This window comes from Denticeps clupeoides, chromosome 3, assembly GCF_900700375.1.
Source record: "Denticeps clupeoides chromosome 3, fDenClu1.1, whole genome shotgun sequence".
Taxonomy (NCBI): Eukaryota; Metazoa; Chordata; class Actinopteri; order Clupeiformes; family Denticipitidae; genus Denticeps; species Denticeps clupeoides.
In genome coordinates this window covers 28,750,643-28,773,972 of record NC_041709.1, presented here as the reverse complement: position 1 = coordinate 28,773,972, position 23,330 = coordinate 28,750,643, and the positions used below count along the sequence as shown (strand labels likewise).

The 23,330-nt window shown below is 40.2% G+C and overlaps 17 non-coding genes across 17 annotated transcripts; 8 read left to right on the top strand and 9 right to left on the bottom strand.

Moving 5' to 3' along the window:
• Positions 1 to 5,699: 5,699 nt before the first annotated feature.
• On the top strand, positions 5,700 to 5,772 carry trnaf-gaa (transfer RNA phenylalanine (anticodon GAA)). Its single transcript has one exon. It is a non-coding gene; the product is annotated as a tRNA-Phe (tRNA).
• A 1,219-nt stretch (positions 5,773 to 6,991) lies between these two features.
• On the bottom strand, positions 6,992 to 7,063 carry trnad-guc (transfer RNA aspartic acid (anticodon GUC)). Its single transcript has one exon. It is a non-coding gene; the product is annotated as a tRNA-Asp (tRNA).
• Positions 7,064 to 8,614: 1,551 nt separating this feature from the next.
• On the bottom strand, positions 8,615 to 8,686 carry trnad-guc (transfer RNA aspartic acid (anticodon GUC)). The gene has a single exon. It is a non-coding gene; the product is annotated as a tRNA-Asp (tRNA).
• Positions 8,687 to 12,398: 3,712 nt separating this feature from the next.
• trnaf-gaa (transfer RNA phenylalanine (anticodon GAA)) lies at positions 12,399 to 12,471 on the top strand. Its single transcript has one exon. It is a non-coding gene; the product is annotated as a tRNA-Phe (tRNA).
• Positions 12,472 to 13,729: 1,258 nt separating this feature from the next.
• Positions 13,730 to 13,801, bottom strand: trnad-guc (transfer RNA aspartic acid (anticodon GUC)). The gene has a single exon. It is a non-coding gene; the product is annotated as a tRNA-Asp (tRNA).
• A 111-nt stretch (positions 13,802 to 13,912) lies between these two features.
• Positions 13,913 to 13,985, top strand: trnaf-gaa (transfer RNA phenylalanine (anticodon GAA)). The gene has a single exon. It is a non-coding gene; the product is annotated as a tRNA-Phe (tRNA).
• A 1,849-nt stretch (positions 13,986 to 15,834) lies between these two features.
• trnaf-gaa (transfer RNA phenylalanine (anticodon GAA)) lies at positions 15,835 to 15,907 on the top strand. The gene has a single exon. It is a non-coding gene; the product is annotated as a tRNA-Phe (tRNA).
• A 993-nt stretch (positions 15,908 to 16,900) lies between these two features.
• Positions 16,901 to 16,973, top strand: trnaf-gaa (transfer RNA phenylalanine (anticodon GAA)). The gene has a single exon. It is a non-coding gene; the product is annotated as a tRNA-Phe (tRNA).
• A 297-nt stretch (positions 16,974 to 17,270) lies between these two features.
• trnad-guc (transfer RNA aspartic acid (anticodon GUC)) lies at positions 17,271 to 17,342 on the bottom strand. The gene has a single exon. It is a non-coding gene; the product is annotated as a tRNA-Asp (tRNA).
• Positions 17,343 to 18,191: 849 nt separating this feature from the next.
• On the bottom strand, positions 18,192 to 18,263 carry trnad-guc (transfer RNA aspartic acid (anticodon GUC)). The gene has a single exon. It is a non-coding gene; the product is annotated as a tRNA-Asp (tRNA).
• Positions 18,264 to 19,153: 890 nt separating this feature from the next.
• On the bottom strand, positions 19,154 to 19,225 carry trnad-guc (transfer RNA aspartic acid (anticodon GUC)). The gene has a single exon. It is a non-coding gene; the product is annotated as a tRNA-Asp (tRNA).
• Positions 19,226 to 19,336: 111 nt separating this feature from the next.
• trnaf-gaa (transfer RNA phenylalanine (anticodon GAA)) lies at positions 19,337 to 19,409 on the top strand. Its single transcript has one exon. It is a non-coding gene; the product is annotated as a tRNA-Phe (tRNA).
• Positions 19,410 to 21,077: 1,668 nt separating this feature from the next.
• On the bottom strand, positions 21,078 to 21,149 carry trnad-guc (transfer RNA aspartic acid (anticodon GUC)). The gene has a single exon. It is a non-coding gene; the product is annotated as a tRNA-Asp (tRNA).
• Positions 21,150 to 21,260: 111 nt separating this feature from the next.
• Positions 21,261 to 21,333, top strand: trnaf-gaa (transfer RNA phenylalanine (anticodon GAA)). The gene has a single exon. It is a non-coding gene; the product is annotated as a tRNA-Phe (tRNA).
• Positions 21,334 to 22,039: 706 nt separating this feature from the next.
• Positions 22,040 to 22,111, bottom strand: trnad-guc (transfer RNA aspartic acid (anticodon GUC)). Its single transcript has one exon. It is a non-coding gene; the product is annotated as a tRNA-Asp (tRNA).
• Positions 22,112 to 22,222: 111 nt separating this feature from the next.
• On the top strand, positions 22,223 to 22,295 carry trnaf-gaa (transfer RNA phenylalanine (anticodon GAA)). Its single transcript has one exon. It is a non-coding gene; the product is annotated as a tRNA-Phe (tRNA).
• Positions 22,296 to 23,000: 705 nt separating this feature from the next.
• trnad-guc (transfer RNA aspartic acid (anticodon GUC)) lies at positions 23,001 to 23,072 on the bottom strand. The gene has a single exon. It is a non-coding gene; the product is annotated as a tRNA-Asp (tRNA).
• Between the last annotated feature and the right edge of the window lie 258 nt (positions 23,073 to 23,330).

Below are 23,330 nucleotides of genomic sequence, written 5' to 3'. Positions count from 1 at the left end.
GTTACAATGGAACAATTTTACATATATTAGTTCCATAAAAACAGGCAAGAACAATTACCAGGTCTCAAAAAAGCCAAAAAATGGCCTGAAGTGCCAAGACAAGAGAGGCCAGCATTCTTGTATCAATGGTTTTATCTGGAAAAAGCATAAACCTTTGGGTTCCATAAACAGAAATCTAATTGTGTTCAAAAACATGATTTTTTTTTTAATGGAGATCAAGGTAATCTCTAATGGCAAATAAAAAACACAAATCATCGCCTCCCCGTCTGGGAATCGAACCCCGGTCTCCCGCATGACAGGCGGGGATACTCACCACTATACTAACGAGGAGCTGGCCCTGCTTCTTTGTTATCATAGGTCTTTAGAACTTCAAGCATGTTTGTTTCTTGCAACAGTGGTTTGTGACGTTTAGATTGATTTCATAGTAGGTCTGAGGTATGAGCCGAAATAGCTCAGTTGGGAGGGCGTTAGACTGAAGATCTAAAGGTCCCTGGTTAAATCCAGGGTTTTGGCAAAGCTGTTTGGACTGTGTAAATGCAATTTTTGGTTTGTTAACAAAGACCTATGCTTTATCTGGAAACTGACCTCCCCCTCACAGGCAAGAACAATTACCAGGTCTCAAAAAAGCCAACAAATGGCCTGAAGTGCCAAGACAAGAGAGGCCTGCATTCTTGTATCAATGGTTTTATCTGGAAAAAGCATAAACCTCAAAGGAGAAACTGATTGATCAGTTGCAACACTTCTGTGAGATAAACGTCCATTATAAAAGAAAGGATTCAAACCTCATACAGAGGCCTCTTTCCCCCTCAACTGCTCGGGGGGTTCTACTCTCACATTGTTCCTGTATTCAGCTTTTCTACTTCTACCAGGGTCTGGCCTCCCTCACTGGAGTTTGTTTCTTATTCTTTCTCTTTGTTTCCCTCTATAATTTATTTTTTGTGTCTATTTTGGGTTCTTTTGTTACAATGGAACAATTTTACATATATTAGTTCCATAAAAACAGGCAAGAACAATTACCAGGTCTCAAAAAAGCCAAAAAATGGCCTGAAGTGCCAAGACAAGAGAGGCCAGCATTCTTGTATCAATGGTTTTATCTAGAAAAAGCATAAACCTTTGGGTTCCATAAACAGAAATCTAATTGTGTTCAAAAACATGATTTTTTTTTTAATGGAGATCAAGGTAATCTCTAATGGCAAATAAAAAACACAAATCATCGCCTCCCCGTCTGGGAATCGAACCCCGGTCTCCCGCGTGACAGGCGGGGATACTCACCACTATACTAACGAGGAGCTGGCCCTGCTTCTTTGTTATCATAGGTCTTTAGAACTTCAAGCATGTTTGTTTCTTGCAACAGTGGTTTGTGACGTTTAGATTGATTTCATAGTAGGTCTGAGGTATGAGCCGAAATAGCTCAGTTGGGAGGGCGTTAGACTGAAGATCTAAAGGTCCCTGGTTAAATCCAGGGTTTTGGCAAAGCTGTTTGGACTGTGTAAATGCAATTTTTGGTTTGTTAACAAAGACCTATGCTTTATCTGGAAACTGACCTCCCCCTCACAGGCAAGAACAATTACCAGGTCTCAAAAAAGCCAACAAATGGCCTGAAGTGCCAAGACAAGAGAGGCCTGCATTCTTGTATCAATGGTTTTATCTGGAAAAAGCATAAACCTCAAAGGAGAAACTGATTGATCAGTTGCAACACTTCTGTGAGATAAACGTCCATTATAAAAGAAAGGATTCAAACCTCATACAGAGGCCTCTTTCCCCCTCAACTGCTCGGGGGGTTCTACTCTCACATTGTTCCTGCATTCAGCTTTTCTACTTCTACCAGGGTCTGGCCTCCCTCACTGGAGTTTGTTTCTTATTCTTTCTCTTTGTTTCCCTCTATAATTTATTTTTTGTGTCTATTTTGGGTTCTTTTGTTACAATGGAACCATTTTACATATATTAGTTCCATAAAAAGAATTCTTATTGTGTTTATGAACTAGAACCTGTTCAATCATTTAAAATCTATTGTGCCATGACTGTTAATGTCCATCTAACATCAGATAAGTTCAAAAAACAAGTTCAAACCTCATTCAGAGGGCTCCGTCCGGGTACTACTCTCACATTGTTCATTCATTTGTCTTTTCTTATTGTTCCAGGCTCTGTCCTTCCTCACTGGAGTTTGATTCTTATTGTTTCTCTTTGTTTCCCTCTAGAATGTCTGTTTCTTGCAACAGTGGTTTGTGACATTTAGATTGATTTCATAGTCAATTGAGATGTGAACTAAAGTCAATTGTGCCTTACTAAATTATATTTCTTCACTGAATTTATTAAGCCAAATCCTCATTTAATAAGCAATCCACTTATTTAGCACACAATATCAGATAATATCTTCTGTTTAGGCATGAGCAAAAACCCAACTGTGGAAGGCAGGCCCTTGTACATGAATAAACACCTAGTGCCAAGTGAAAGGGCTACAAGGTATGAGCCGAAATAGCTCAGTTGGGAGAGCGTTAGACTGAAGATCTAAAGGTCCCGGGTTTCGGCAAAGCTCTTTGGACTGTGTACATGTAATTTTTGGTTTGTTAAAGACCTACACTTTATCTGGAAATTGACCTCCTCCTCACAGGCAAGAACAATTACCAGGTCTCAAAAAAGCCAACAATTGGCCTGAAGTGCCAAGACAAGAGAGGCCTGCATTCTTGTATCAATGGTTTTATCTGGAAAAAGCATAAACCTTTGGGTTCCATAAACAGAAATCTAATTGTGTTCAAAAACATGATTTTTTTTTTAATGGAGATCAAGGTAATCTCTAATGGCAAATAAAAAACACAAAAGCATCGCCTCCCCGTCGGGGAATCGAACCCCAGTCTCCCGCGTGACAGGCGGGGATACTCACCACTATACTAACGAGGAGCTGGCCCTGCTTCTTTGTTATCATAGGTCTTTAGAACTTTAAGCATGTTTGTTTCTTGCAACAGTGGTTTGTGACATTTAGATTGATTTCATAGTAGGTCTGAGGTATGAGCCGAAATAGCTCAGTTGGGAGAGCGTTAGACTGAAGATCTAAAGGTCCCTGGTTAAATCCAGGATTTTGGCAAAGCTGTTTGGACTGTGTAAATGCAATTTTTGGTTTGTTAACAAAGACCTATGCTTTATCTGGAAACTGACCTCCCCCTCACAGGCAAGAACAATTACCAGGTCTCAAAAAAGCCAACAAATGGCCTGAAGTGCCAAGACAAGAGAGGCCTGCATTTTTGTATCATTGGTTTTATCTGGAAAAAGCATAAACCTCAAAGGAGAAACTGATTGATCAGTTGCAACACTTCTGTGAGATAAACGTCCATTATAAAAGAAAGGATTCAAACCTCATTCAGAGGCCTCTTTCCCCCTCAACTGCTCGGGGGGTTCTACTCTCACATTGTTCCTGCATTCAGCTTTTCTACTTCTACCAGGGTCTGGCCTCCCTCACTGGAGTTTGTTTCTTATTCTTTCTCTTTGTTTCCCTCTATAATTTAGTTTTTGTTTCTATTTTGGGTTCTTTTGTTATAATGGAACCATTTTACATATATTAGTTCCATAAAAAGAATTCTTATTGTGTTTATGAACTAGAACCTGTTCAATCATTTAAAATCTATTGTGCCATGACTGTTAATGTCCATCTAACATCAGATAAGTTCAAAAAACAAGTTCAAACCTCATTCAGAGGGCTCCGTCCGGGTACTACTCTCACATTGTTCATTCATTTGTCTTTTCTTATTGTTCCAGGCTCTGTCCTTCCTCACTGGAGTTTGATTCTTATTGTTTCTCTTTGTTTCCCTCTAGAATGTCTGTTTCTTGCAACAGTGGTTTGTGACATTTAGATTGATTTCATAGTCAATTGAGATGTGAACTAAAGTCAATTGTGCCTTACTAAATTATATTTCTTCACTGAATTTATTAAGCCAAATCCTCATTTAATACGCAATCCACTTATTTAGCACACAATATCAGATAATATCTTCTGTTTAGGCATGAGCAAAAACCCAACTGTGGAAGGCAGGCCCTTGTACATGAATAAACACCTAGTGCCAAGTGAAAGGGCTACAAGGTATGAGCCGAAATAGCTCAGTTGGGAGAGCGATAGACTGAAGATCTAAAGGTCCCTGGTTCAATCCCGGGTATCGGCAAAGCTCTTTGGACTGTGTACATGCAATTTTTGATTTGTTAAAGACCTACGCTTTATCTGGAAATTGACCTCCTCCTCACAGGCAAGAACAATTACCAGGTCTCAAAAAAGCCAACAAATGGCCTGAAGTGCCAAGACAAGAGAGGCCTGCATTCTTGTATCAATGGTTTTATCTGGAAAAAGCATAAACATTTGGGTTCCATAAACAGAAATCTAATTGTGTTCAAAAACATGATTTTTTTTTTTAATGGAGATCAAGGTAATCTCTAATGGCAAATAAAAAACACAAATCATCGCCTCCCCATCTGGGAATCGAACCCCGGTCTCCCGCGTGACAGGCGGGGATACTCACCACTATACTAACGAGGAGCTGGCCCTGCTTCTTTGTTATCATAGGTCTTTAGAACTTCAAGCATGTTTGTTTCTTGCAACAGTGGTTTGTGACGTTTAGATTGATTTCATAGTAGGTCTGAGGTATGAGCCGAAATAGCTCAGTTGGGAGGGCGTTAGACTGAAGATCTAAAGGTCCCTGGTTAAATCCAGGGTTTTGGCAAAGCTGTTTGGACTGTGTAAATGCAATTTTTGGTTTGTTAACAAAGACCTATGCTTTATCTGGAAACTGACCTCCCCCTCACAGGCAAGAACAATTACCAGGTCTCAAAAAAGCCAACAAATGGCCTGAAGTGCCAAGACAAGAGAGGCCTGCATTCTTGTATCAATGGTTTTATCTGGAAAAAGCATAAACCTCAAAGGAGAAACTGATTGATCTGTTGCAACACTTCTGTGAGATAAACGTCCATTATAAAAGAAAGGATTCAAACCTCATTCAGAGGCCTCTTTCCCCCTCAACTGCTCGGGGGGTTCTACTCTCACATTGTTCCTGCATTCAGCTTTTCTACTTCTACCAGTGTCTGGCCTCCCTCACTGGAGTTTGTTTCTTATTCTTTCTCTTTGTTTCCCTCTATAATTTATTTTTTGTGTCTATTTTGGGTTCTTTTGTTACAATGGAACCATTTTACATATATTAGTTCCATAAAAAGAATTCTTATTGTGTTTATGAACTAGAACCTGTTCAATCATTTAAAATCTATTGTGCCATGACTGTTAATGTCCATCTAACATCAGATAAGTTCAAAAAACAAGTTCAAACCTCATTCAGATGGCTCCGTCCGGGTACTACTCTCACATTGTTCATTCATTTGTCTTTTCTTATTGTTCCAGGCTCTGTCCTTCCTCACTGGAGTTTGATTCTTATTGTTTCTCTTTGTTTCCCTCTAGAATGTCTGTTTCTTGCAACAGTGGTTTGTGACATTTAGATTGATTTCATAGTCAATTAAGATGTGAACTAAAGTCAATTGTGCCTTACTAAATTATATTTCTTCACTGAATTTATTAAGCCAAATCCTCATTTAATAAGCAATCCACTTATTTAGCACACAATATCAGATAATATCTTCTGTTTAGGCATGAGCAAAAACCCAACTGTGGAAGGCAGGCCCTTGTACATGAATAAACACCTAGTGCCAAGTGAAAGGGCTAGAAGGTATGAGCCGAAATAGCTCAGTTGGGAGAGCGTTAGACTGAAGATCTAAAGGTCCCTGGTTCAATCCCGGGTTTCGGCAAAGCTCTTTGGACTGTGTACATGCAATTTTTGGTTTGTTAAAGACCTACGCTTTATCTGGAAATTGACCTCCTCCTCACAGGCAAGAACAATTACCAGGTCTCAAAAAAGCCAACAAATGGCCTGAAGTGCCAAGACAAGAGAGGCCTGCATTCTTGTATCAATGGTTTTATCTGGAAAAAGCATAAACCTTTGGGTTCCATAAACAGAAATCTAATTGTGTTCAAAAACATGATTTTTTTTTTTAATGGAGATCAAGGTAATCTCTAATGGCAAATAAAAAACACAAGAGCATCGCCTCCCCGTCGGGGAATCGAACCCCGGTCTCCCGCGTGACAGGCGGGGATACTCACCACTATACTAACAAGGAGCTGGCCCTGCTTCTTTGTTATCATAGGTCTTTAGAACTTCAAGCATGTTTGTTTCTTGCAACAGTGGTTTGTGACATTTAGATTGATTTCATAGTAGGTATGAGGTATGAGCCGAAATAGCTCAGTTGGGAGAGCGTTAGACTGAAGCTGTTTGGACTGTGTAAATGCATTTTTTGGTTTGTTAACAAAGACCTATGCTTTATCTGGAAACTGACCTCCCCCTCACAGGCAAGAACAATTACCAGGTCTCAAAAAGGCCAACAAATGGCCTGAAGTGCCAAGACAAGAGAGGCCTGCATTCTTGTATCAATGGTTTTATCTGGAAAAAGCATAAACCTCAAAGGAGAAACTGATTGATCAGTTGCAACACTTCTGTGAGATAAACGTCCATTATAAAAGAAAGGATTCAAACCTCATACAGAGGCCTCTTTCCCCCTCAACTGCTCGGGGGGTTCTACTCTCACATTGTTCCTGCATTCAGCTTTTCTACTTCTACCAGGGTCTGGCCTCCCTCACTGGAATTTGTTTCTTATTCTTTCTCTTTGTTTCCCTCTATAATTTATTTTTTGTGTCTATTTTGGGTTCTTTTGTTACAATGGAACAATTTTACATATATTAGTTCCATAAAAACAGGCAAGAACAATTACCAGGTCTCAAAAAAGCCAAAAAATGGCCTGAAGTGCCAAGACAAGAGAGGCCTGCATTCTTGTATCAATGGTTTTATCTGGAAAAAGCATAAACCTTTGGGTTCCATAAACAGAAATCTAATTGTGTTCAAAAACATGATTTTTTTTTTTAATGGAGATCAAGGTAATCTCTAATGGCAAATAAAAAACACAAGAGCATCGCCTCCCCGTCGGGGAATCGAACCCCGGTCTCCCGCGTGACAGGCGGGGATACTCACCACTATACTAACGAGGAGCTGGCCCTGCTTCTTTGTTATCATAGGTCTTTAGAACTTCAAGCATGTTTGTTTCTTGCAACAGTGGTTTGTGACATTTAGATTGATTTCATAGTAGCTCTGAGGTATGAGCCGAAATAGCTCAGTTGGGAGGGCGTTAGACTGAAGATCTAAAGGTCCCTGGTTAAATCCAGGCTTTTGGCAAAGCGGTTTGGACTGTGTAAATGCAATTTTTGGTTTGTTAACAAAGACCTATGCTTTATCTGGAAACTGACCTCCCCCTCACAGGCAAGAACAATTAAAAGGTCTCAAAAAAGCCAACAAATGGCCTGAAGTGCCAAGACAAGAGAGGCCTGCATGAGGCCTATCAATGGCTTTATCTGGAAAAAGCATAAACCTCAAAGGTGAAACTGATTGATCAGTTGCAACACTTCTGGGAGATAAACGTCCATTATAAAAGAAAGGATTCAAACCTCATTCAGAGGCCTCTTTCCCCCTCAACTGCTCGGGGGGTTCTACTCTCACATTGTTCCTGCATTCAGCTTTTCTACTTCTACCAGGGTCTGGCCTCCCTCACTGGAGTTTGTTTCTTATTCTTTCTCTTTGTTTCCCTCTATAATTTATTTTTTGTGTCTATTTTGGGTTCTTTTGTTACAATGGAACCATTTTACATATATTAGTTCCATAAAAAGAATTCTTATTGTGTTTATGAACTAGAACCTGTTCAATCATTTAAAATCTATTGTGCCATGACTGTTAATGTCCATCTAACATCAGATAAGTTCAAAAAACAAGTTCAAACCTCATTCAGAGGGCTCCGTCCGGGTACTACTCTCACATTGTTCATTCATTTGTCTTTTCTTATTGTTCCAGGCTCTGTCCTTCCTCACTGGAGTTTGATTCTTATTGTTTCTCTTTGTTTCCCTCTAGAATGTCTGTTTCTTGCAACAGTGGTTTGTGACATTTAGATTGATTTCATAGTCAATTGAGATGTGAACTAAAGTCAATTGTGCCTTACTAAATTATATTTCTTCACTGAATTTATTAAGCCAAATCCTCATTTAATAAGCAATCCACTTATTTAGCACACAATATCAGATAATATCTTCTGTTTAGGCATGAGCAAAAACCCAACTGTGGAAGGCAGGCCCTTGTACATGAATAAACACCTAGTGCCAAGTGAAAGGGCTACAAGGTATGAGCTGAAATAGCTCAGTTGGGAGAGCGATAGACTGAAGATCTAAAGGTCCCTGGTTCAATCCCGGGTATCGGCAAAGCTCTTTGGACTGTGTACATGCAATTTTTGATTTGTTAAAGACCTACGCTTTATCTGGAAATTGACCTCCTCCTCACAGGCAAGAACAATTACCAGGTCTCAAAAAAGCCAACAAATGGCCTGAAGTGCCAAGACAAGAGAGGCCTGCATTCTTGTATCAATGGTTTTATCTGGAAAAAGCATAAACCTTTGGGTTCCATAAACAGAAATCTAATTGTGTTCAAAAACATGATTTTTTTTTTTAATGGAGATCAAGGTAATCTCTAATGGCAAATAAAAAACACAAGAGCATCGCCTCCCCGTCGGGGAATCGAACCCCGGTCTCCCGCGTGACAGGCGGGGATACTCACCACTATACTAACGAGGAGCTGGCCCTGCTTCTTTGTTATCATAGGTCTTTAGAACTTCAAGCATGTTTGTTTCTTGCAACAGTGGTTTGTGACATTTAGATTGATTTCATAGTAGGTATGAGGTATGAGCCGAAATAGCTCAGTTGGGAGAGCGTTAGACTGAAGCTGTTCGGACTGTGTAAATGCATTTTTTGGTTTGTTAACAAAGACCTATGCTTTATCTGGAAACTGACCTCCCCCTCACAGGCAAGAACAATTACCAGGTCTCAAAAAGGCCAACAAATGGCCTGAAGTGCCAAGGCAAGAGAGGCCTGCATTCTTGTATCAATGGTTTTATCTGGAAAAAGCATAAACCTCAAAGGAGAAACTGATTGATCAGTTGCAACACTTCTGTGAGATAAACGTCCATTATAAAAGAAAGGATTCAAACCTCATACAGAGGCCTCTTTCCCCCTCAACTGCTCGGGGGGTTCTACTCTCACATTGTTCCTGCATTCAGCTTTTCTACTTCTACCAGGGTCTGGCCTCCCTCACTGGAGTTTGTTTCTTATTCTTTCTCTTTGTTTCCCTCTATAATTTATTTTTTGTGTCTATTTTGGGTTCTTTTGTTACAATGGAACAATTTTACATATATTAGTTCCATAAAAACAGGCAAGAACAATTACCAGGTCTCAAAAAAGCCAAAAAATGGCCTGAAGTGCCAAGACAAGAGAGGCCTGCATTCTTGTATCAATGGTTTTATCTGGAAAAAGCATAAACCTTTGGGTTCCATAAACAGAAATCTAATTGTGTTCAAAAACATGATTTTTTTTTTAATGGAGATCAAGGTAATCTCTAATGGCAAATAAAAAACACAAATCATCGCCTCCCCGTCTGGGAATCGAACCCCGGTCTCCCGCGTGACAGGCGGGGATACTCACCACTATACTAACGAGGAGCTGGCCCTGCTTCTTTGTTATCATAGGTCTTTAGAACTTCAAGCATGTTTGTTTCTTGCAACAGTGGTTTGTGACGTTTAGATTGATTTCATAGTAGGTCTGAGGTATGAGCCGAAATAGCTCAGTTGGGAGGGCGTTAGACTGAAGATCTAAAGGTCCCTGGTTAAATCCAGGGTTTTGGCAAAGCTGTTTGGACTGTGTAAATGCAATTTTTGGTTTGTTAACAAAGACCTATGCTTTATCTGGAAACTGACCTCCCCCTCACAGGCAAGAACAATTACCAGGTCTCAAAAAAGCCAACAAATGGCCTGAAGTGCCAAGACAAGAGAGGCCTGCATGAGGCCTATCAATGGCTTTATCTGGAAAAAGCATAAACCTCAAAGGAGAAACTGATTGATCAGTTGCAACACTTCTGGGAGATAAACGTCCATTATAAAAGAAAGGATTCAAACCTCATTCAGAGGCCTCTTTCCCCCTCAACTGCTCGGGGGGTTCTACTCTCACATTGTTCCTGCATTCAGCTTTTCTACTTCTACCAGGGTCTGGCCTCCCTCACTGGAGTTTGTTTCTTATTCTTTCTCTTTGTTTCCCTCTATAATTTATTTTTTGTGTCTATTTTGGGTTCTTTTGTTACAATGGAACCATTTTACATATATTAGTTCCATAAAAAGAATTCTTATTGTGTTTATGAACTAGAACCTGTTCAATCATTTAAAATCTATTGTGCCATGACTGTTAATGTCCATCTAACATCAGATAAGTTCAAAAAACAAGTTCAAACCTCATTCAGAGGGCTCCGTCCGGGTACTACTCTCACATTGTTCATTCATTTGTCTTTTCTTATTGTTCCAGGCTCTGTCCTTCCTCACTGGAGTTTGATTCTTATTGTTTCTCTTTGTTTCCCTCTAGAATGTCTGTTTCTTGCAACAGTGGTTTGTGACATTTAGATTGATTTCATAGTCAATTGAGATGTGAACTAAAGTCAATTGTGCCTTACTAAATTATATTTCTTCACTGAATTTATTAAGCCAAATCCTCATTTAATAAGCAATCCACTTATTTAGCACACAATATCAGATAATATCTTCTGTTTAGGCATGAGCAAAAACCCAACTGTGGAAGGCAGGCCCTTGTACATGAATAAACACCTAGTGCCAAGTGAAAGGGCTACAAGGTATGAGCCGAAATAGCTCAGTTGGGAGAGCGTTAGACTGAAGATCTAAAGGTCCCGGGTTTCGGCAAAGCTCTTTGGACTGTGTACATGTAATTTTTGGTTTGTTAAAGACCTACACTTTATCTGGAAATTGACCTCCTCCTCACAGGCAAGAACAATTACCAGGTCTCAAAAAAGCCAACAATTGGCCTGAAGTGCCAAGACAAGAGAGGCCTGCATTCTTGTATCAATGGTTTTATCTGGAAAAAGCATAAACCTTTGGGTTCCATAAACAGAAATCTAATTGTGTTCAAAAACATGTTTTTTTTTTTTAATGGAGATCAAGGTAATCTCTAATGGCAAATAAAAAACACAAAAGCATCGCCTCCCCGTCGGGGAATCGAACCCCAGTCTCCCGCGTGACAGGCGGGGATACTCACCACTATACTAACGAGGAGCTGGCCCTGCTTCTTTGTTATCATAGGTCTTTAGAACTTTAAGCATGTTTGTTTCTTGCAACAGTGGTTTGTGACATTTAGATTGATTTCATAGTAGGTCTGAGGTATGAGCCGAAATAGCTCAGTTGGGAGAGCGTTAGACTGAAGATCTAAAGGTCCCTGGTTAAATCCAGGATTTCGGCAAAGCTGTTTGGACTGTGAAAATGCAATTTTTGGTTTGTTAACAAAGACCTATGCTTTATCTGGAAACTGACCTCCCCCTCACAGGCAAGAACAATTACCAGGTCTCAAAAAAGCCAACAAATGGCCTGAAGTGCCAAGACAAGAGAGGCCTGCATTCTTGTATCATTGGTTTTATCTGGAAAAAGCATAAACCTCAAAGGAGAAACTGATTGATCAGTTGCAACACTTCTGTGAGATAAACGTCCATTATAAAAGAAAGGATTCAAACCTCATTCAGAGGCCTCTTTCCCCCTCAACTGCTCGGGGGGGTTCTACTCTCACATTGTTCCTGCATTCAGCTTTTCTACTTCTACCAGGGTCTGGCCTCCCTCACTGGAGTTTGTTTCTTATTCTTTCTCTTTGTTTCCCTCTATAATTTATTTTTTGTGTCTATTTTGGGTTCTTTTGTTATAATGGAACCATTTTACATATATTAGTTCCATAAAAAGAATTCTTATTGTGTTTATGAACTAGAACCTGTTCAATCATTTAAAATCTATTGTGCCATGACTGTTAATGTCCATCTAACATCAGATAAGTTCAAAAAACAAGTTCAAACCTCATTCAGAGGGCTCCGTCCGGGTACTACTCTCACATTGTTCATTCATTTGTCTTTTCTTATTGTTCCAGGCTCTGTCCTTCCTCACTGGAGTTTGATTCTTATTGTTTCTCTTTGTTTCCCTCTAGAATGTCTGTTTCTTGCAACAGTGGTTTGTGACATTTAGATTGATTTCATAGTCAATTGAGATGTGAACTAAAGTCAATTGTGCCTTACTAAATTATATTTCTTCACTGAATTTATTAAGCCAAATCCTCATTTAATAAGCAATCCACTTATTTAGCACACAATATCAGATAATATCTTCTGTTTAGGCATGAGCAAAAACCCAACTGTGGAAGGCAGGCCCTTGTACATGAATAAACACCTAGTGCCAAGTGAAAGGGCTACAAGGTATGAGCCGAAATAGCTCAGTTGGGAGAGCGTTAGACTGAAGATCTAAAGGTCCCTGGTTCAATCCCGGGTTTCGGCAAAGCTCTTTGGACTGTGTACATGCAATTTTTGGTTTGTTAAAGACCTATGCTTTATCTGGAAATTGACATCCTCCTCACAGGCAAGAACAATTACCAGGTCTCAAAAAAGCCAACAAATGGCCTGAAGTGCCAAGACAAGAGAGGCCTGCATTCTTGTATCAATGGTTTTATCTGGAAAAAGCATAAACCTTTGGGTTCCATAAACAGAAATCTAATTGTGTTCAAAAACATGATTTTTTTTTTAATGCAGATCAAGGTAATCTCTAATGGCAAATAAAAAACACAAGAGCATCGCCTCCCCGTCGGGTAATCGAACCCCGGTCTCCCGCATGACAGGCGGGGATACTCACCACTATACTAACGAGGAGCTGGCCCTGCTTCTTTGTTATCATAGGTCTTTAGAACTTCAAGCATGTTTGTTTCTTGCAACAGTGGTTTGTGACATTTAGATTGATTTCATAGTAGGTATGAGGTATGAGCCGAAATAGCTCAGTTGGGATAGCATTAGACTGAAGATCTAAAGGTCCCTGGTTCAATCCCGGGTTTCGGCAAAGCTGTTTGGGCTGTGTAAATGCAATTTTTGGTTTGTTAACAAAGACCTATGCTTTATCTGGAAACTGACCTCCCCCTCACAGGCAAGAACAATTACCAGGTCTCAAAAAGGCCAACAAATGGCCTGAAGTGCCAAGACAAGAGCGGCCTGCATTCTTGTATCAATGGTTTTATCTGGAAAAAGCATAAACCTCAAAGGAGAAACTGATTGATCAGTTGCAACACTTCTGTGAGATAAACGTCCATTATAAAAGAAAGGATTCAAACCTCATACAGAGGCCTCTTTCCCCCTCAACTGCTCGGGGGGTTCTACTCTCACATTGTTCCTGCATTCAGCTTTTCTACTTCTACCAGGGTCTGGCCTCCCTCACTGGAGTTTGTTTCTTATTCTTTCTCTTTGTTTCCCTCTATAATTTATTTTTTGTGTCTATTTTGGGTTCTTTTGTTACAATGGAACAATTTTACATATATTAGTTTCATAAAAACAGGCAAGAACAATTACCAGGTCTCAAAAAAGCCAACAAAAACGCCTGAAGTGCCAAGACAAGAGAGGCCTGCATTCTTGTATCAATGGTTTTATCTGGAAAAAGCATAAACCTTTGGGTTCCATAAACAGAAATCTAATTGTGTTCAAAAACATGATTTTTTTTTTTAATGGAGATCAAGGTAATCTCTAATGGCAAATAAAAAACACAAAAGCATCGCCTCCCCGTCGGGGAATCGAACCCCGGTCTCCCGCGTGACAGGCGGGGATACTCACCACTATACTAACGAGGAGCTGGCCCTGGTTCTTTGTTATCATAGGTCTTTAGAACTTCAAGCATGTTTGTTTCTTGCAACAGTGGTTTGTGACATTTAGATTGATTTCATAGTAGGTATGAGGTATGAGCCGAAATAGCTCAGTTGGGAGAGCGTTAGACTGAAGATCTAAAGGTCCCTGGTTCAATCCCGGGTTTCGGCAAAGCTGTTTGGACTGTGTAAATGCAATTTTTGGTTTGTTAACAAAGACCTATGCTTTATCTGGAAACTGACCTCCCCCTCACAGGCAAGAACAATTACCAGGTCTCAAAAAGGCCAACAAATGGCCTGAAGTGCCAAGACAAGAGCGGCCTGCATTCTTGTATCAATGGTTTTATCTGGAAAAAGCATAAACCTCAAAGGAGAAACTGATTGATCAGTTGCAACACTTCTGTGAGATAAACGTCCATTATAAAAGAAAGGATTCAAACCTCATACAGAGGCCTCTTTCCCCCTCAACTGCTCGGGGGGTTCTACTCTCACATTGTTCCTGCATTCAGCTTTTCTACTTCTACCAGGGTCTGGCCTCCCTCACTGGAGTTTGTTTCTTATTCCTTCTCTTTGTTTCCTTCTATAATTTATTTTTTGTGTCTATTTTGGGTTCTTTTGTTACAATGGAACAATTTTACATATATTAGTTCCATAAAAACAGGCAAGAACAATTACCAGGTCTCAAAAAAGCCAACAAAAACGCCTGAAGTGCCAAGACAAGAGAGGCCTGCATTCTTGTATCAATGGTTTTATCTGGAAAAAGCATAAACCTTTGGGTTCCATAAACAGAAATCTAATTGTGTTCAAAAACATGATTTTTTTTTTAATGGAGATCAAGGTAATCTCTAATGGCAAATAAAAAACACAAGAGCATCGCCTCCCCTGTCGGGGAATCGAACCCCGGTCTCCCGCGTGACAGGCGGGGATACTCACCACTATACTAACGAGGAGCTGGCCCTGCTTCTTTGTTATCATAGGTCTTTAGAACTTCAAGCATGTTTGTTTCTTGCAACAGTGGTTTGTGACATTTAGATTGATTTCATAGTAGGTATGAGGTATGAGCCGAAATAGCTCAGTTGGGAGAGCGTTAGACTGAAGATCTAAAGGTCCCTGGTGAAATCCAGGGTTTCGGCAAAGCTGTTTGGACTGTGTAAATGCAATTTTTGGTTTGTTAACAAAGACCTATGCTTTATCTGGAAACTGACCTCCCCCTCACAGGCAAGAACAATTACCAGGTCTCAAAAAGGCCAACAAATGGCCTGAAGTGCCAAGGACAAGAGAGGCCTGCATTCTTGTATCAATGGTTTTATCTGGAAAAAGCATAAACCTCAAAGGAGAAACTGATTGATCAGTTGCAACACTTCTGTGAGATAAACGTCCATTATAAAAGAAAGGATTCAAACCTCATACAGAGGCCTCTTTCCCCCTCAACTGCTCGGGGGGTTCTACTCTCACATTGTTCCTGCATTCAGCTTTTCTACTTCTACCAGGGTCTGGCCTCCCTCACTGGAGTTTGTTTCTTATTCTTTCTCTTTGTTTCCCTCTATAATTTATTTTTTGTGTCTATTTTGGGTTCTTTTGTTACAATGGAACAATTTTACATATATTAGTTCCATAAAAACAGGCAAGAACAATTACCAGGTCTCAAAAAAGCCAAAAAATGCCTGAAGTGCCAAGACAAGAGAGGCCTGCATTCTTGTATCAATGGTTTTATCTGGAAAAAGCATAAACCTTTGGGTTCCATAAACAGAAATCTAATTGTGTTCAAAAACATGATTTTTTTTTTAATGGAGATCAAGGTAATCTCTAATGGCAAATAAAAAACACAAGAGCATCGCCTCCCCGTCAGGGAATCGAACCCCGGTCTCCCGCGTGACAGGCGGGGATACTCACCACTATACTAACCAGGAGCTGGCCCTGCTTCTTTGTTATCATAGGTCTTTAGAACTTCAAGCATGTTTGTTTCTTGCAACAGTGGTTTGTGACATTTAGATTGATTTCATAGTAGGTATGAGGTATGAGCCGAAATAGCTCAGTTGGGAGAGCGTTAGACTGAAGATCTAAAGGTCCCTGGTTCAATCCCGGGTTTCGGCAAAGCTCTTTGGACTGTGTACATGCAATTTTTGGTTTGTTAAAGACCTATGCTTTATCTGGAAATTGACCTCCTCCTCACAGGCAAGAACAATTACCAGGTCTCAAAAAAGCCAACAAATGGCCTGAAGTGCCAAGACAAGAGAGGCCTGCATTCTTGTATCAATGGTTTTATCTGGAAAAAGCATAAACCTCAAAGGAGAAACTGATTGATCAGTTGCAACACTTCTGTGAGATAAACGTCCATTATAAAAGAAAGGATTCAAACCTCATACAGAGGCATCTTTCCCCCTCAACTGCTCGGGGGGTTCTACTCTCACATTGTTCCTGCATTCAGCTTTTCTACTTCTACCAGGGTCTGGCCTCCCTCACTGGAGTTTGTTTCTTATTCTTTCTCTTTGTTTCCCTCTATAATTTATTTTTTGTGTCTATTTTGGGTTCTTTTGTTATAATGGAACCATTTTACATATATTAGTTCCATAAAAAGAATTCTTATTGTGTTTATGAACTAGAACCTGTTCAATCATTTAAAATCTATTGTGCCATGACTGTTAATGTCCATCTAACATCAGATAAGTTCAAAAAACAAGTTCAAACCTCATTCAGAGGGCTCCGTCCGGGTACTACTCTCACATTGTTCATTCATTTGTCTTTTCTTATTGTTCCAGGCTCTGTCCTTCCTCACTGGAGTTTGATTCTTATTGTTTCTCTTTGTTTCCCTCTAGAATGTCTGTTTCTTGCAACAGTGGTTTGTGACATTTAGATTGATTTCATAGTCAATTGAGATGTGAACTAAAGTCAATTGTGCCTTACTAAATTATATTTCTTCACTGAATTTATTAAGCCAAATCCTCATTTAATAAGCAATCCACTTATTTAGCACACAATATCAGATAATATCTTCTGTTTAGGCATGAGCAAAAACCCAACTGTGGAAGGCAGGCCCTTGTACATGAATAAACACCTAGTGCCAAGTGAAAGGGCTACAAGGTATGAGCCGAAATAGCTCAGTTGGGAGAGCGTTAGACTGAAGATCTAAAGGTCCCTGGTTCAATCCCGGGTTTCGGCAAAGCTCTTTGGACTGTGTACATGCAATTTTTGGTTTGTTAAAGACCTACGCTTTATCTGGAAATTGACCTCCTCCTCACAGGCAAGAACAATTACCAGGTCTCAAAAAAGCCAACAAATGGCCTGAAGTGCCAAGACAAGAGAGGCCTGCATTCTTGTATCAATGGTTTTATCTGGAAAAAGCATAAACCTTTGGGTTCCATAAACAGAAATCTAATTGTGTTCAAAAACATGATTTTTTTTTTTAATGGAGATCAAGGTAATCTCTAATGGCAAATAAAAAACACAAGAGCATCGCCTCCCCGTCGGGGAATCGAACCCCGGTCTCCCGCGTGACAGGCGGGGATACTCACCACTATACTAACGAGGAGCTGGCCCTGCTTCTTTGTTATCATAGGTCTTTAGAACTTCAAGCATGTTTGTTTCTTGCAACAGTGGTTTGTGACATTTAGATTGATTTCATAGTAGGTATGAGGTATGAGCCGAAATAGCTCAGTTGGGAGAGCGTTAGACTGAAGCTGTTTGGACTGTGTAAATGCATTTTTTGGTTTGTTAACAAAGACCTATGCTTTATCTGGAAACTGACCTCCCCCTCACAGGCAAGAACAATTACCAGGTCTCAAAAAGGCCAACAAATGGCCTGAAGTGCCAAGGCAAGAGAGGCCTGCATTCTTGTATCAATGGTTTTATCTGGAAAAAGCATAAACCTCAAAGGAGAAACTGATTGATCAGTTGCAACACTTCTGTGAGATAAACGTCCATTATAAAAGAAAGGATTCAAACCTCATACAGAGGCATCTTTCCCCCTCAACTGCTCGGGGGGTTCTACTCTCACATTGTTCCTGCATTCAGCTTTTCTACTTCTACCAGGGTCTGGCCTCCCTCACTGGAGTTTGTTTCTTATTCTTTCTCTTTGTTTCCCTCTATAATTTATTTTTTGTGTCTATTTTGGGTTCTTTTGTTACAATGGAACAATTTTACATATATTAGTTCCATAAAAACAGGCAAGAACAATTACCAGGTCTCAAAAAAGCCAAAAAATGGCCTGAAGTGCCAAGACAAGAGAGGCCTGCATTCTTGTATCAATGGTTTTATCTGGAAAAAGCATAAACCTTTGGGTTCCATAAACAGAAATCTAATTGTGTTCAAAAACATGATTTTTTTTTTAATGGAGATCAAGGTAATCTCTAATGGCAAATAAAAAACACAAGAGCATCGCCTCCCCGTCGGGGAATCGAACCCCGGTCTCCCGCGTGACAGGCGGGGATACTCACCACTATACTAACGAGGAGCTGGCACTGCTTCTTTGTTATCATAGGTCTTTAGAACTTCAAGCATGTTTGTTTCTTGCAACAGTGGTTTGTGACATTTAGATTGATTTCATAGTAGGTATGAGGTATGAGCCGAAATAGCTCAGTTGGGAGAGCGTTAGACTGAAGATCTAAAGGTCCCTGGTTCAATCCAGGGTTTCGGCAAAGCTGTTTGGACTGTGTAAATGCAATTTTTGGTTTGTTAACAAAGACCTATGCTTTATCTGGAAACTGACCTCCCCCTCACAGGCAAGAACAATTACCAGGTCTCAAAAAGGCCAACAAATGGCCTGAAGTGCCAAGACAAGAGAGGCCTGCATTCTTGTATCAATGGTTTTATCTGGAAAAAGCATAAACCTCAAAGGAGAAACTGATTGATCAGTTGCAACACTTCTGTGAGATAAACGTCCATTATAAAAGAAAGGATTCAAACCTCATACAGAGGCCTCTTTCCCCCTCAACTGCTCGGGGGGTTCTACTCTCACATTGTTCCTGCATTCAGCTTTTCTACTTCTACCAGGGTCTGGCCTCCCTCACTGGAGTTTGTTTCTTATTCTTTCTCTTTGTTTCCCTCTATAATTTATTTTTTGTGTCTATTTTGGGTTCTTTTGTTACAATGGAACAATTTTACATATATTAGTTCCATAAAAACAGGCAAGAACAATTACCAGGTCTCAAAAAAGCCAACAAAAACGCCTGAAGTGCCAAGACAAGAGAGGCCTGCATTCTTGTATCAATGGTTTTATCTGGAAAAAGCATAAACCTTTGGGTTCCATAAACAGAAATCTAATTGTGTTCAAAAACATGATTTTTTTTTTTAATGGAGATCAAGGTAATCTCTAATGGCAAATAAAAAACACAAGAGCATCGCCTCCCCGTCGGGGAATCGAACCCCGGTCTCCCGCGTGACAGGCGGGGATACTCACCACTATACTAACGAGGAGCTGGCCCTGCTTCTTTGTTATCATAGGTCTTTAGAACTTCAAGCATGTTTGTTTCTTGCAACAGTGGTTTGTGACATTTAGATTGATTTCATAGTAGGTATGAGGTATGAGCCGAAATAGCTCAGTTGGGAGAGCGTTAGACTGAAGATCTAAAGGTCCCTGGTTCAATCCCGGGTTTCGGCAAAGCTGTTTGGACTGTGTAAATGCAATTTTTGGTTTGTTAACAAAGACCTATGCTTTATCTGGAAACTGACCTCCCCCTCACAGGCAAGAACAATTACCAGGTCTCAAAAAGGCCAACAAATGGCCTGAAGTGCCAAGACAAGAGCGGCCTGCATTCTTGTATCAATGGTTTTATCTGGAAAAAGCATAAACCTCAAAGGAGAAACTGATTGATCAGTTGCAACACTTCTGTGAGATAAACGTCCATTATAAAAGAAAGGATTCAAACCTCATTCAGAGGCCTCTTTCCCCCTCAACTGCTCGGGGGGTTCTACTCTCACATTGTTCCTGCATTCAGCTTTTCTACTTCTACCAGGGTCTGGCCTCCCTCACTGGAGTTTGTTTCTTATTCTTTCTCTTTGTTTCCCTCTATAATTTATTTTTTGTGTCTATTTTGGGTTCTTTTGTTACAATGGAACAATTTTACATATATTAGTTCCATAAAAACAGGCAAGAACAATTACCAGGTCTCAAAAAAGCCAACAAAAATGCCTGAAGTGCCAAGACAAGAGAGGCCTGCATTCTTGTATCAATGGTTTTATCTGGAAAAAGCATAAACCTTTGGGTTCCATAAACAGAAATCTAATTGTGTTCAAAAACATGATTTTTTTTTTTAATGGAGATCAAGGTAATCTCTAATGGCAAATAAAAAACACAAAAGCATCGCCTCCCCTGTCGGGGAATCGAACCCCGGTCTCCCGCGTGACAGGCAGGGATACTCACCACTATACTAACGAGGAGCTGGCCCTGCTTCTTTGTTATCATAGGTCTTTAGAACTTCAAGCATGTTTGTTTCTTGCAACAGTGGTTTGTGACATTTAGATTGATTTCATAGTAGGTATGAGGTATGAGCCGAAATAGCTCAGTTGGGAGAGCGTTAGACTGAAGATCCAAAGGTCCCTGGTGAAATCCAGGGTTTCGGCAAAGCTGTTTGGACTGTGTAAATGCATTTTTTGGTTTGTTAACAAAGACCTATGCTTTATCTGGAAACTGACCTCCCCCTCACAGGCAAGAACAATTACCAGGTCTCAAAAAGGCCAACAAATGGCCTGAAGTGCCAAGGCAAGAGAGGCCTGCATTCTTGTATCAATGGTTTTATCTGGAAAAAGCATAAACCTCAAAGGAGAAACTGATTGATCAGTTGCAACACTTCTGTGAGATAAACGTCCATTATAAAAGAAAGGATTCAAACCTCATACAGAGGCATCTTTCCCCCTCAACTGCTCGGGGGGTTCTACTCTCACATTGTTCCTGCATTCAGCTTTTCTACTTCTACCAGGGTCTGGCCTCCCTCACTGGAGTTTGTTTCTTATTCTTTCTCTTTGTTTCCCTCTATAATTTATTTTTTGTGTCTATTTTGGGTTCTTTTGTTACAATGGAACAATTTTACATATATTAGTTCCATAAAAACAGGCAAGAACAATTACCAGGTCTCAAAAAAGCCAAAAAATGGCCTGAAGTGCCAAGACAAGAGAGGCCTGCATTCTTGTATCAATGGTTTTATCTGGAAAAAGCATAAACCTTTGGGTTCCATAAACAGAAATCTAATTGTGTTCAAAAACATGATTTTTTTTTTTAATGGAGATCAAGGTAATCTCTAATGGCAAATAAAAAACACAAGAGCATCGCCTCCCCGTCGGGGAATCGAACCCCGGTCTCCCGCGTGACAGGCGGGGATACTCACCACTATACTAACGAGGAGCTGGCCCTGCTTCTTTGTTATCATAGGTCTTTAGAACTTCAAGCATGTTTGTTTCTTGCAACAGTGGTTTGTGACATTTAGATTGATTTCATAGTAGGTATGAGGTATGAGCCGAAATAGCTCAGTTGGGAGAGCGTTAGACTGAAGATCTAAAGGTCCCTGGTTCAATCCCGGGTTTCGGCAAAGCTGTTTGGACTGTGTAAATGCAATTTTTGGTTTGTTAACAAAGACCTATGCTTTATCTGGAAACTGACCTCCCCCTCACAGGCAAGAACAATTACCAGGTCTCAAAAAGGCCAACAAATGGCCTGAAGTGCCAAGACAAGAGAGGCCTGCATTCTTGTATCAATGGTTTTATCTGGAAAAAGCATAAACCTCAAAGGAGAAACTGATTGATCAGTTGCAACACTTCTGTGAGATAAACGTCCATTATAAAAGAAAGGATTCAAACCTCATACAGAGGCATCTTTCCCCCTCAACTGCTCGGGGGGTTCTACTCTCACATTGTTCCTGCATTCAGCTTTTCTACTTCTACCAGGGTCTGGCCTCCCTCACTGGAGTTTGTTTCTTATTCTTTCTCTTTGTTTCCCTCTATAATTTATTTTTTGTGTCTATTTTGGGTTCTTTTGTTACAATGGAACAATTTTACATATATTAGTTCCATAAAAACAGGCAAGAACAATTACCAGGTCTCAAAAAAGCCAACAAAAACGCCTGAAGTGCCAAGACAAGAGAGGCCTGCATTCTTGTATCAATGGTTTTATCTGGAAAAAGCATAAACCTTTGGGTTCCATAAACAGAAATCTAATTGTGTTCAAAAACATGATTTTTTTTTTTAATGGAGATCAAGGTAATCTCTAATGGCAAATAAAAAACACAAGAGCATCGCCTCCCCGTCGGGGAATCGAACCCCGGTCTCCCGCGTGACAGGCGGGGATACTCACCACTATACTAACGAGGAGCTGGCCCTGCTTCTTTGTTATCATAGGTCTTTAGAACTTCAAGCATGTTTGTTTCTTGCAACAGTGGTTTGTGACATTTAGATTGATTTCATAGTAGGTATGAGGTATGAGCCGAAATAGCTCAGTTGGGAGAGCGTTAGACTGAAGATCTAAAGGTCCCTGGTTCAATCCCGGGTTTCGGCAAAGATGTTTGGACTGTGTAAATGCAATTTTTGGTTTGTTAACAAAGACCTATGCTTTATCTGGAAACTGACCTCCCCCTCACAGGCAAGAACAATTACCAGGTCTCAAAAAGGCCAACAAATGGCCTGAAGTGCCAAGACAAGAGCGGCCTGCATTCTTGTATCAATGGTTTTATCTGGAAAAAGCATAAACCTCAAAGGAGAAACTGATTGATCAGTTGCAACACTTCTGTGAGATAAACGTCCATTATAAAAGAAAGGATTCAAACCTCATACAGAGGCATCTTTCCCCCTCAACTGCTCGGGGGGTTCTACTCTCACATTGTTCCTGCATTCAGCTTTTCTACTTCTACCAGGGTCTGGCCTCCCTCACTGGAGTTTGTTTCTTATTCTTTCTCTTTGTTTCCCTCTATAATTTATTTTTTGTGTCTATTTTGGGTTCTTTTGTTACAATGGAACAATTTTACATATATTAGTTCCATAAAAACAGGCAAGAACAATTACCAGGTCTCAAAAAAGCCAACAAAAATGCCTGAAGTGCCAAGACAAGAGAGGCCTGCATTCTTGTATCAATGGTTTTATCTGGAAAAAGCATAAACCTTTGGGTTCCATAAACAGAAATCTAATTGTGTTCAAAAACATGATTTTTTTTTTAATGGAGATCAAGGTAATCTCTAATGGCAAATAAAAAACACAAGAGCATCGCCTCCCCGTCGGGGAATCGAACCCCGGTCTCCCGCGTGACAGGCGGGGATACTCACCACTATACTAACGAGGAGCTGGCCCTGCTTCTTTGTTATCATAGGTCTTTAGAACTTCAAGCATGTTTGTTTCTTGCAACAGTGGTTTGTGACATTTAGATTGATTTCATAGTAGGTATGAGGTATGAGCCGAAATAGCTCAGTTGGGAGAGCGTTAGACTGAAGATCTAAAGGTCCCTGGTGAAATCCAGGGTTTCGGCAAAGCTGTTTGGACTGTGTAAATGCAATTTTTGGTTTGTTAACAAAGACCTATGCTTTATCTGGAAACTGACCTC